Consider the following 12193-nt stretch of genomic DNA (forward strand, 5'->3'; position numbering starts at 1 on the left):
CACGAGGGCTTGCTGGACTAGCCCTAGAGTCCCTCATTGTCCCCTTTGGCAGCGGGCCACCGGCTCTCCTCCTATGTGAGGAAATGGCTTTCTGGTGCGTTCCTGTTCGTTTCTGCCAGTTGGCTCTAACATGAACCATGTTTTATTAGGAGTAGCAGAAGGAAGTGGCCATGTTCAGCAGAGGGCTTGAACCTCTGAAGGGGCCCAAAGCAGGGCTATTTTGGAGAAGCGATGGACATTTTCATGAAGAGCTGCATTGAAAGATGGTACATTTTGGCCTCTCTGCAATCTCCCCTTGCTGACCGTGTCTCCATTTCTCTGGCCCTGCTGCGTGCCAGAAAGCTCCAGGCTCTCTGCCACAAGGCGAGCAGCCCATGGGCACCGTGTCGGTGTCCCCTCTCCTTGAGCTGCCCTGTCACCAGAGCTGCGCAGAGGCATGTGAGCGCTGCAGAGGACTGTAAGTGCCCATGCACTGGGCGAGCAGGAAGAACAGCCCTGTGGCAAAGCCCAACGTTGCCCAGTTGCCCCCTCCCAGGGCGTGAAGCACGGCGTTGGCCAAGCTCCGTTAATTGCATCCCCGTGGGTGAAGCAGAGCATGGCGACTGCTTTCTCTGGGTGAATCCTGTCTCCTCTGGCTCCTCCGGAGCTTCACGGAGCCCTGCCCCGGGAGGGGACAAGAGCTCCCAGCACCCTTGTCTCTCCCCAGCCGGAGCCCCCTCTGCTAAAAGCAGCAGATCTGCAGGCTGCCCCTGGGCAGAACAGCTGGGAGATGAGGGGAGAGGCTCCCCCCCCTTGCTGATCTGCATTTGTTTTAAGGTCTCTTTCATGTACTCTTTGAGGCTCGTTTCCTGTTCTTTGTAGAAAACAATGCTTCCCTCTCCCTGTACCCCCCCCTCCGCCCATCCCAGAGTGGCTTTATCTCCCCTCCCTTGGGATTCACTGCACTGGGTTCCTCAGAAGCTGCGTTTTATATTTGTCTTAAAATAAAAAACCCTGCTCTGATTTAACTGAATTGATTTTAAAGCTGCGTCTGGTATTTGATGTCTGGTAGAAGCATTTAAACTGATCTAAACTTTCTGTGTTTGGGCACATTTACACGAAGCTGGTAATTTACTGTGCAAGTGACAGCAACTGAAAGGCTGGACCTTAAATGCTGACATGGGTCGAAATTCAGGTCTGGGACTTTTCATACAAGCTGGAGCACAGATGCTCAGAATGACATATTATCTATTATACATCATGATACTATGTCTGTGCTTTGCACTGCTTCAGCTACTTCATTCCTAGCCTAGTGCTTCCACGGAGTGAATCCTGTATCACTGGGCCATTACTGCTCCATACACGAGGATTTCCACATCACATCACACTTCTGTGACCTCATAACAGGAATGAGATCCCCCAGATCTCCCGGCTGCTGTAGATTCCCAGCAGCTGGTCCTGCTGGGACGGACTGGTATCCAGCTACAGGAGAGCTGTGGGGACACCAAATCAGCTGCAACAACTTCTCCTATGGGCACCTTCATGCCAGCCCCGGATGGAGAGATGGTCCCTGTGTGAACAAGCATGCAGCCAGTTTGCCAGTGCATGTCATTCCTCAGACCCACTGGGGATCTCAGATAGATGCAGGGATCTTCCCCCATAACTAGAGGATGTGGTCAAACAATTTTATTGGAGATTTACAAGCAAATAAGGCATGGTCTGGGAGACCAGAAAACCTGAGACCGTGTGCCCCCGCACCAGGAAGGAGGCAAATAAAGCTAACCCAGTCCTCGGCAGCCTTTAGAAGAAATTCGCTATATTTCCTTTTTTTCTTCTTGTTTCCCAGATGGGACCTGGGGTCCCGACTCTTGCAGGGATCGAGGTGCTGCCCCCGGCCGGCGCTGTGCTCTCCTCGCTGCAGAGACGCGGAGGTGCCGGCAGAGGGAAGCATCCCCCCGGCGCTACGGGTACCGGCGCCCGGCCGCGGTCCTATGCAGGCTAAACCCCGACCCCAAAGGGGCCTGGGGCTGCCCTGGAAAAATCCAGGAAGGTGGGAGCGAGAGCAAACACCTCTGTGTGGGGAGAGCCCCTGCCATCCTCGTGGGGCAGCCGCAAAGCTTTCCTGATGTGGCATACAGCCGAGCTGGTGCCTCCAGTCCACCCTCTGCAACCCTCGCCCTGCGGTCAGTGGCTCCAGGGCTGGATCAGCTCTGCTACAAGGACAGGATGGAAAGAGAAGGCTCTGGGGAGACCTCACAGCAGCCTGCCAGTGCCTGAAGGGGCTGCAGGAGAGATGGGGAGAGGAGGGACTCTGTGTCAGGGGGTGTAGGGATAGGACAAGGGGGGCAGGAGGGTGGCTTGAAATGAAAAGAGGGGATATCTAGATCAGATATGTTATAAATGAAGATACAACTCAATCTGAATTTAGTACTATTTATGAAAGACAAGTAAACAGCGCTGGGTGCACGTGGAGTCTGCTCTACCCACGTAGACAAACATCGAACTTTCTAAATATACAGAACAGTCTCAATTTTAAAATAAATAAATATAATAAGCTAATATAATATATAATATAATATAATAAGCTAATATATAGCTTATAATAAGCTATATAAATATTATATTATTATTATATTATATTATCTTAAATTATATTATATAATATAATAATATAATAAATTATATTATATAAATATAAATATTAAATAAGCTAATAAATAATATAATAAGCTAAATAAAAACATCATACGATGGGTGAGCAATTGGCTAACGGGCAGGGCCCAAAGGGTTGTGGTAAATGGGGCTGCGTCAGGCTGGCGGGCGGTCACCAGTGGGGTCCCTCAAGGCTCCATTTTAGGACCGGTACCTTTCAATATTTTTATAAATGATCTGGATGTAGGAATAGAAGGTATTTTGAGCAAGTTTGCTGATGACACCAAACTTGGAGGAGTTGTGGACTCTGTTGAGGATGGAAAGGCCTTGCAGAGGGATCTGGATAGGTTGGAGAGCTGGGCGATCACCAACCGCATGAAGTTCAATAAGAGCAAGTGCCGGGTCCTGCACCTGGGACGGGGAAACCCTGGCTGCACGTACAGACTGGGCGATGAGACGCTGGAGAGCAGCCTTGAAGAGAGGGATCTGGGGGTCATGGTAGACAGCAAGTTCAATATGAGCCAGCAGTGTGCCCTGGCAGCCAGGAGGGCCAACCGTGTCCTGGGGTGCATCAAGCACGGCATCTCTAGTAGGTCAAGGGAGGTGATTGTCCCGCTCTACTCTGCGCTGGTGCGGCCCCACCTCGAGTACTGTGTGCAGTTCTGGGCACCACAGTATAAAAAGGACATGAAACTGTTGGAGAGTGTCCAGAGGAGGGCTACGAAGATGGTGAAAGGCCTGGAGGGGAAGACGTACGAGGAATGGCTGAGGGCACTGGGCCTGTTCAGCCTGGAGAAGAGGAGGCTGAGGGGAGACCTCATCGCAGTCTACAACTTCCTCGTAAGGGGGTGTCGAGAGGCAGGAGACCTTTTCTCCATTAACACCAGCGACAGGACCCGTGGGAACGGGGTTAAGCTGAGGCAGGGGAAATTTAGGCTTGACATAAGGAGGGGGTTCTTCACAGTGAGGGTGGTTGCACACTGGAACAGGCTCCCCAGGGAAGTGGTCACTGCACTGAGCCTGACTGAATTTAAGAAGAGATTGGACTGTGCACTTAGGCACATGGTCTGAACTTTTGGGTAGACCTGTGCGCTGTCAAGAGTTGGACTTGATGATCCTTAAGGGTCCCTTCCAAGTCAGGATATTCTGTGATTCTATGATTCTATGAATTTTCCATTCCTTTTCTTGTACATATTAAACCCAAGTATGCCTATACATATGTACAATCAGAAAAGGTAACAAACAATCCTTTAAGTCTATTACTATTAATGTCCATGACTGGGGGAGCATAGTTGGAGTTGGGAGTCCTGGGTGAAGTGCTCCCATATCTTCCATGACTTCATTAATTTTTCTCAGATCATATAACAGTCTCCATTTTCCATTCCTTTTCTTGATTACAAACACCGGAGAATTCCAGGGCTAGTCGTGGGAACAATATGTCTCGCTTTAAGTTGTTAAGCAACTAGGCCTTCAGGCCTTATGTATCCTGTTCTTCCCGGATCGAAGGGAAACATCAGTCTCCTCTTCAAGGCCAGTAGGGCCTGGGTCAAAAGGCTCGTTCAGGTCACCAGGGGCGGAACAGCAAAGGCCTGCGATGGCTGTAGCAGCAGAGGGGCCCATGGCGTAGCGGTCGGATCAGTAAAGGAGCCCGCAGCTCCCTCACTGTCTGGCAAACCACACGTGTCTGACTGTGGCCCCACAGGGCTCTTTAAGGCCTCAGAGACTGCTGGCCAGGTGCCGAGGAATCCCACCACAACCTTGTTTTTTGGAGCAGAATCCCACACCTTGACCTCCGTTTGGTCCCATATTTCAGGATCATAAACTGATTGCTAATAAAGGGAATATGCTGTAAGGTTAACCAGGGCAGTCTTTGCTCCTAAGGACGTATGATTCCCCATAATCCCCATAACGCACAACTGCTTACCAGCGAGGGGCAGTTTTGTGCGCGGCTCCGCTTCTCTCAGCTTGAGCTTCTCTCCAGCTCCGGTGCGCCCATTTCCAGTGACTTTCTGTACGAGCTTCTTTGGGCGGTTTGCTGAGTTTGGCCGAACCTATCTTCATGAGGAGATCAATGTGCCTGTTCCCGTCCGGGTCTCCGTTCTGCTAGCCGGTCCCTATTCATTCCTTTTTCCTGCTTTATTGGTGACATGACTTCATTACATCGTGTTGCCTTTTTCATCTTGAGGGCAGGCTCCCCTCTTATACCCTTCTCCCCACAGCAGTCCTTTTCAAAAACAGCTCTTCACTGGTCAAACAACTTTGCATATAACAGCAACAGAAAACACCCAGAAACTTCCATGCCTTAATGGCTGGAGAACAGCAACTGGAGACTGCGTGGAGTCTCCTGAATCACCCTTCTTTGTTCCCTCTAAACTCTTTACAGTCCTGATGGCTCATCGTTAAGTCTGATGTTATCACCAATCATGGGGCTTGCCGACGCCCATGGCCACACTCCCACATCTCCCCCTTCTTTATTAATATCAACCATCTTCTTGACAAGAATTATTACTCCATATATCACAGATAGAAGGAAGAAATTCTTCCCTCTGAGGGCAGTGAGGCCCTGGCCGAGGCTGCCCCGAGTTGCTGTGGGTGCCCCATCCCTGGCAGTGCCCAAGGCCAGGCTGGATGGGGCTGGGGGCAGCCTGGGCTGATGGGGAGGTTGTGCCAATGGCAGGGGTGGGACAGGGTGGGCTTTGAGGTCCCTTCCAACCCAAACCATTCCATGGTTCTATGCCCACCAGGCAGCCCTAAGGTTTTTGGAGCACAACATCCAAGCCCAAAGGGTTTAGATGCCTCCCTCGAGCCTCACTCCAGGCACTGGGCTGAAGTGCCTGAAACAGTTGTCTGGGGGCTCCCAAAGCTAGCAGGAAGAAGAGGGCACATCCAGAGTAAGATTCAGCCCGAGCTGGCTGTGACCTGAACACTGTGCCTCCAAAAGCAGGTAGGATTCATCCCCAGGCAGAGATAGAGGCGTGGGGCTGGCACTCCAGCCTATGCATAGTATTTCCCAGGTGTGGGATAAAGTCACAATTCTCTCATATTTGCAGCATTACTCTTTTATTGGTGATTCTCTTAATGGAGCTCCAGGGACATCAGCCTGTCTGCCCTGAGCTTTTTGCACAGCACAGGCCTTGAAAGCTTCGCAGTTTGTGCCTTGTCTGCCAATCCCTGAGTGTAAAAGAAAATCCAACCATTCTCTGTGGAAATTATTTGGCCTGCCCCGCAACTCCCAACAGAGGCTGTATCTCGTTTGAAACACGCAGGTGGCAGTCACCTGCTGTTTCCTTCGGACTCTCCATACACTATTTTTTATCACAGTCTGGGGGTTGCTCAGCCCAGGATGGTTTATTCTCTCTACTCTGCACTAATTAGCTTTGCCTTGCACTAATTAGCTGTGGATACTGGCATTGTTATGCCAGTGTAACCATATAACATCACCCAGCTCCTATCTCAAAGCAAATCTGGAGGCACCTTGCCAACCACTGTTCAAACTTTCTGATAGGGAAGCTGAGCCCCATAGTGGGGAAGCTGTTTGTCCTCCACCACCCTGCAGGGAGCCAGCGCCTTTCGGGCCAGCTTCTCCCAGCAGCTACGCTCAGCATCATTACCACCCCATCAGCGCCTGGAAACAGGTGGGCACGTGTCCCACTACAGCTGCAGGGACAATGGGGAGAGGCAGCAGGGAAGTGCCTGGGGTGGGATTTGGGGAGATGGGGCTTCCTGCAGACCAGCTGCAGCACCCACCTCACCCTACACATGCAGTTGTCACCTCCACACTGCCCTGGCGCTCCCAGGCTGTTTGCAATACTTGGCTTAAAAAAAAAAAAAAAAAAAAAAAGGTAACAGATAATTACTGTTTTTGCCAGCTCTGTAATGTCTCCCAGCTCAGCCTGACCAAGCAGTAACAGGAACTAGGAACAGCACTAGGAACTATCATTATAGCTATTACTGCTGTGTGCACCGCAGGATTTTAGATCCCCTGTGAGGAGTCAACATCCAGGGAGACCACAGAGAAAACCTGTCCCAAGGAGCTTACAGAAAGCACGCAACACAGACAGGAAATAAACTTCAGATGCCTCAGGCACTGAGATGCACCACTAATGCTGGGATTAAGTGTGACTGGGTCTGCTGGCACGGACACCTCAAGGACTGCCCTGTGAAACACCCCTTGTCCCCCAGGAGCTGTGTTGGACACTTCAGCCCAGAAGACTTAGTACACATGCAAACAAACAGACACAAAGTCCACGTATAGGATTCTCAAATGCCTCTGATCATTTCTTTGTATCTAAAAAAATATGGTTGAAACAATACCCTTTGAAATATTACTAACACCCACTGCATCACTGCCCCTGCACCATTTTCCTACTACCTGGGCTGTGCTTTGACTTCATCCAGACTCTGCCAGCTCGTGCCATTTCTCTGCAGTGTGGCCACTGATGTGTGAACCCTGAGGTCTTTCCAGCAGAAATCCCCTTCCCTGGGTCAGGCTTTACAGCCCTCACTATGCCTCGTCTCTGACACCACAAAAAGTCCTGCTTTCAGGCTTAAAAGCATCCTGCCTCTCCACCTATTTGGCTTGCCTGAATTTCAGGCCTCTACAGACAGGAAAAATCAGAACTTCTCCACTATCACAGCACAGCTCAGCCAGAGCTGCCCATGCCCCTGATTTGCAGTTTGTGCTAATGTTCTTTTTATTCTCAGGAGCAACACCACAACAAGAGCATCTCCAGATGTGCTGGAGCTTGTCCTCATCACCTCCGCAAAGCCCCAAGCGTGATGGGGGCTGCTGTGCTCTGCACGTTGGCTGCCATGAGTATTCAAGACATGCAAAGAGGATTTGGGAAACTCTGCTCATTGGGTAATAGTCCCACAGGTGCCACGGGGAGAGGTGGGATGGCTCCATCTCCCTGTTCTCATCGCAATGCCAAATCTCAGTGGGGCTGCACTGCAGAGATAGGCAAGGACCTAGCCTGGGGGCTGGGTTCCCAGAGCAGCCTCCTCCGCTGTCACCTGGCATTGTGCAACCCTCGCCCTCCCTGCAGAGGGTGTGTGCAGAAACCTGCTCACGCGGGTGCTACTTGGGGTACAGCTGAGCTTAGGAAGCAGCCATGCACCAGTACCAGAGCTGCAGGACCCTGTGGGCTCCCTCCTTCACACCACTCTCTCCTTTGTGCCCCCCAGCTGCAGCTGCACAATGGGATGGTGTCAGATCCTTGTGCATGGATTTGGAGCCACCTCCAGTTACGCATCCATCTCTGTATTAAGGCCACCAAGAAGAAGGGCTATAAGAGACTGGAGTGGTCCTGATGTGAATGTGTTTTATTGTACAGGCAGTTGCACTCAAACCACTGCCTGAACATAGGAACACAGGCAGAGGCTGTTAAATAACTCACAGGAAGACACAGGCATTGCTTATTATCCGTCAAGACTGAGTTGGAACCGCAAAGGATTCTCTCTGATATGAGAGTAACTCATCTGATTTAGGAAAGAAGAGGGCAGTTTGTGCCAGGCAGTGGTTGCAAGAGGATGGAGATGGTCTCCCTCATGGTCTCAGAGGCCAGGCAACAAACTGGGAATTACAAGAGCTGGACATAGCCCCTCCAGCACTCCCAGCAGATCTGCTCTGGGGGCACTGGTGGCACTTCCATGCCCTTCTCAAGCTTTGCTATTTAAGGTGACAAACTCTTCCAAGAGGTTTTTCCAGCAGTGCCACCTTCTTCCTTATAGTCCTTTAAGAAGATGGATCCTGCCACCAACAGGGTCAGAGGCAAGCCTTTGATCTGCCTTCTTAGGGGCTTGTGGATTTTTAACAAAGGCACAAATTCTCCAGGCTTTACCTTGTCATTCTTCAGGTGCAGTGCTTGGGGAGGGGGACCCTGGGAATTCTTCCTGCCTGAAATAGAGGCAGCAGCTCCCACTTTCTGCCCAGCAGACAGTAAAGGGCCTTGAGCCCTCAGAGATGGCCCTGGATGAGGAAGCCCCTGGTTCCCAAGGCCTACTCTGCTATTGCCAACTCTGCTATTTGGTCTCACAGGACCTGCACAGATCATCACTGTCTGCTCCTGCCAAAGCTTTGCACCATTCTGAGAAAGTATTGCAGCGTTCGATAAACATGACTACCTGGGTGCAAAGCCCTGCCAAGCTTCTGCCAGCTGTGATGTAAAGCTACAGGCTCAGCCTGAGCAAAAAGGAGTTTTCTCTTCATCTCTTTCCATTTTCAGGTCTCTTTAGAGTCAGGATTCCTCCAAGCAAGAAAGGATGAGAGGCTGCAGAATGCAGGGGCTTGATTTGGTGAGAGGCGCTGCCCTGCTCAGATTCTGCTAAATTTGAAATTTTCCAGGACTTGAGCAGCCCTTGCTGCTCTAATGTCCTGCAGCTGGGTGGGGAGAGCCCTGCTGGAGCTGTTAGTGTTGCTGAGAATAAGAGGATTTTCTCTCCTGATGTAGATAGACTGTACTTTCATCTACAAGAAGGGAAGAAAGAGAAAAGCCCCAGCTTAGCACCCACACACCCCACACCTCCCGCTGAGTTATGCAAGCCGAAGTCTGCAGCGCATACATGGCTGCCCCGAGAGGTGCATGTGACAGATGACAGCACTGGGAGAACTTCCTTTAATTATTACTATTATTGCTGTTACTATTAGCAATTAAACCATTTGTTCTAAACCTGCCTGGATTTCAAAACAAGCACAGGGTGGTCAGCTTGTCAAAGACTATTGGGTTGACTGGTATGGCATCCTGCCTGGAGTGAAGATAATAGAGTGCCTGGGAGATTGCTCAATGATGATGGATTGGTGGGGAATTGCTCTTGGACCCTGAGAACAACCCTCTAGGGCCTGACAAGGCTTGTGCCCTGCTCCTCCAGAGACTGGCTTGCACAAGGACAGGACCATGATGTTGTAAAGAGCAGGTGTTGCAGACATTTGAGACTTGGAAGCCACACCTCACGTGGGGTGCGATCCATCTTTGCTGTCACTACTGATGCTTTTTGGTTGCCTGGAGCCCCTGCCCTGTGTGGTGAAGAAACACAGATATTTACAGCTCTGCAGATGTGAATAAGAGTGGGTACATTGCTCCCGCTAGGCTGTGCAGCAGCAATGGAGACAAATGCTTTCATTTGGCTGTGCAAACCTCATCCAGCTTTAGCATGTCTCCTGCTGCTGTTATTTCTTCCAGACCATGATTTGCTAAACAGCTTCCAAAACAAGCAGAAGCTGCAATTCCTGCCCCGTGGAGCTGTGGATGACAGGGATTATCTAATTGTTCAGCATTAGCAAGGCTCCCAGGTCACCTCCCTGTGTTTTTTGTACCCGACAGCAAGAAATTGCAGCCCTGGAGCTAAAGGCACGTACCCAGAGCAAAGCAGTCAGCAGCAGGACGGAGCCTGTCTGGGCTGCTTCAGGCCCTTCCTGGACACAGGCAGAGTGATGGAGCAGGGTGCCAGGGAGCCAAAGTGCCTGGGTTCCCTTCCCGACTTGCATGCTGCCTTGCTGTGAGAACTGGGCTAAGTTATTTTGTCTCCTTCCCCCCCAGGGCTCTGACTCACACGTGCTGAGCAAACAGCAGCTGGGACAAGGGACGCCAGCACTCCCACCTCACCCTGCCGGCCCCTCTGCTGGCAGTCCCAGCCCCACACTGACCAGGGCAATGAGGGCAGGCATATGTCTGTGAGCCACAGGTTCTCCAGATGGGCTTTTTAAAGCCAAATTCCCCGCCACCAGTAGTCCAGGTGGAAACCTTCACACAAGGGCCATGGGACAAGGCAGGGGAGGGCCAGGCTCAATGAGCAGCCAGACACTGAGGCTGCAGGCTCAGATCCCGCAGAAGTCCCAGCCACTTCCACTGCCAGCTCGCAGATGTCCCGGGGCTTCCCACATCACAGCAAGTCCTGCCCCACAAAGCCTGGGATGCTGCTGGGATGTGGGGTCCTGCACAATGGCATCAGTCCTGCGTAGCAGGGAGGGAACAGCTGAGGGGAGAGGGTGAGGAGCAAACCTCCCCTGTGAAGTTTCCCTGTGGATCTGGGGGCAGAAGCGACGCATCTGAGCAGGACCACCCCCCTCCAGCTCACCTCCCCGCCCCAGGCCCTGCTGGTCACAGGCGGGAGGCTGTAGCCATTAGGTGGAGTCAGACAGAAGACTCACCAGGAAATCAGCCTCTCTCCCTGTGACCTGAACGCTGCTTACTGATGAATCAGGGAAGATGCAGATTCCTGACATCCTCCCCGGTTACTTACTCGCCGTGTAGCACAGGACACATCAGTGATGCTCATGTGCGTTGGTCATGCCAAGGATGCCAGAGGTTTTGGGATGGGAAAACTCATTGTTTTCAAAGACATTTGCATGAGCCAGGCATCATGTATCTGGTGATGTCCTGCCTCATTTCCAAATGCCCTCCTTGGTGGAGACTGGCCCTTGGCTGCCTCCCCCCATGGTGTGAGGGATGAGCTAGCACTTGCTTCTTGCTGCCATCCCCTGGGAAACCGGGTGCCTTCCTTCAGCATGCGCGCCCATCCATCTCATACTCCCATGGTTCATTCAGGAGCTGGAATTGAATGAGAAGCAAATTTCCCTCTGAGCTCCTCCAGCACCGTGGTGCAGGCATCCAGGGCAGGGAGCAGCTCGCTGCTCTGAGCACCTGCACTGAGACGTGGCATCTGTCCTAGACAGACAGACAGCCTTGGCTTAGTCGCATGTAATGGCAACTCAACCGTGTTGTAAGATAAGCTGTTTCAGAGGTTAATTACCCACTCATTTCAAAATCTATGTGGATTTGTGAGGCTTTTGTAAGCCCTGACATCTCCCAGGTGAGTTCCTTTTTATAGAAGTATAAAAATAAATGGCTAAGCTTCACAAAGAGCCAGGCCTCAGGGCAAATCCAGCCCAGGATGCCTGGAAATGTAACAGCAAAGGCAGCTGTGACCCTCAGTAAGCACACAGACAGGGATGGGGACACCTCGGGTCTTGGTTGGAGACTGCCTGGTGATGCTGAGCCCGGTGTCTCCCCTGCTCCAACAGGAGGAACTGGCCAAATAATCAGCTTTTATATTTAAGAAAGCAACATGTTTCTTCTTCTCCCAACCCTATGTAGAAGAAAAAGATTTTGGTCTTTGGGATTGCTGCCAATTTTCATGATATCCTGAATGCGATTCCAGAGGAAAAGGTTTGCAAAGCAGTAATCCAAAGGTGTCCCATTCTCCCAATTCTTTAACTAAATAACAAAATATACTAGCTAGAGGAAATGTGATTTATTTTGGGGAACATACGGTATAGCAGCAGTTGGGGAAAAGTTGAAAAGCTGCTCAAATTTAATCCTTGGAAATAAGGCAGCATCAGCTCCTGAGTGTTTGTTTCTGGGTGAAATTTGTTTTATTGTTTTTTAACCAGATCTTGGAGGAAGGCTGTACAGCTCGGTCCCTCCCTTGGGAGAAACAGGGTTAGGGTTGGGGTGTGTGCGCGTGCGCAGGTAACCTGCCTAGGGGCACGCTGATGATTTCAGACTGCATTTCTACCCGCTCTTCCAACCCTTCCAGCTCACGCTTCTCTGCCCTCCCTCTCTGC

This window comes from Anas platyrhynchos, chromosome 29, assembly GCF_047663525.1.
Source record: "Anas platyrhynchos isolate ZD024472 breed Pekin duck chromosome 29, IASCAAS_PekinDuck_T2T, whole genome shotgun sequence".
Lineage (NCBI taxonomy): Eukaryota > Metazoa > Chordata > Aves > Anseriformes > Anatidae > Anas > Anas platyrhynchos.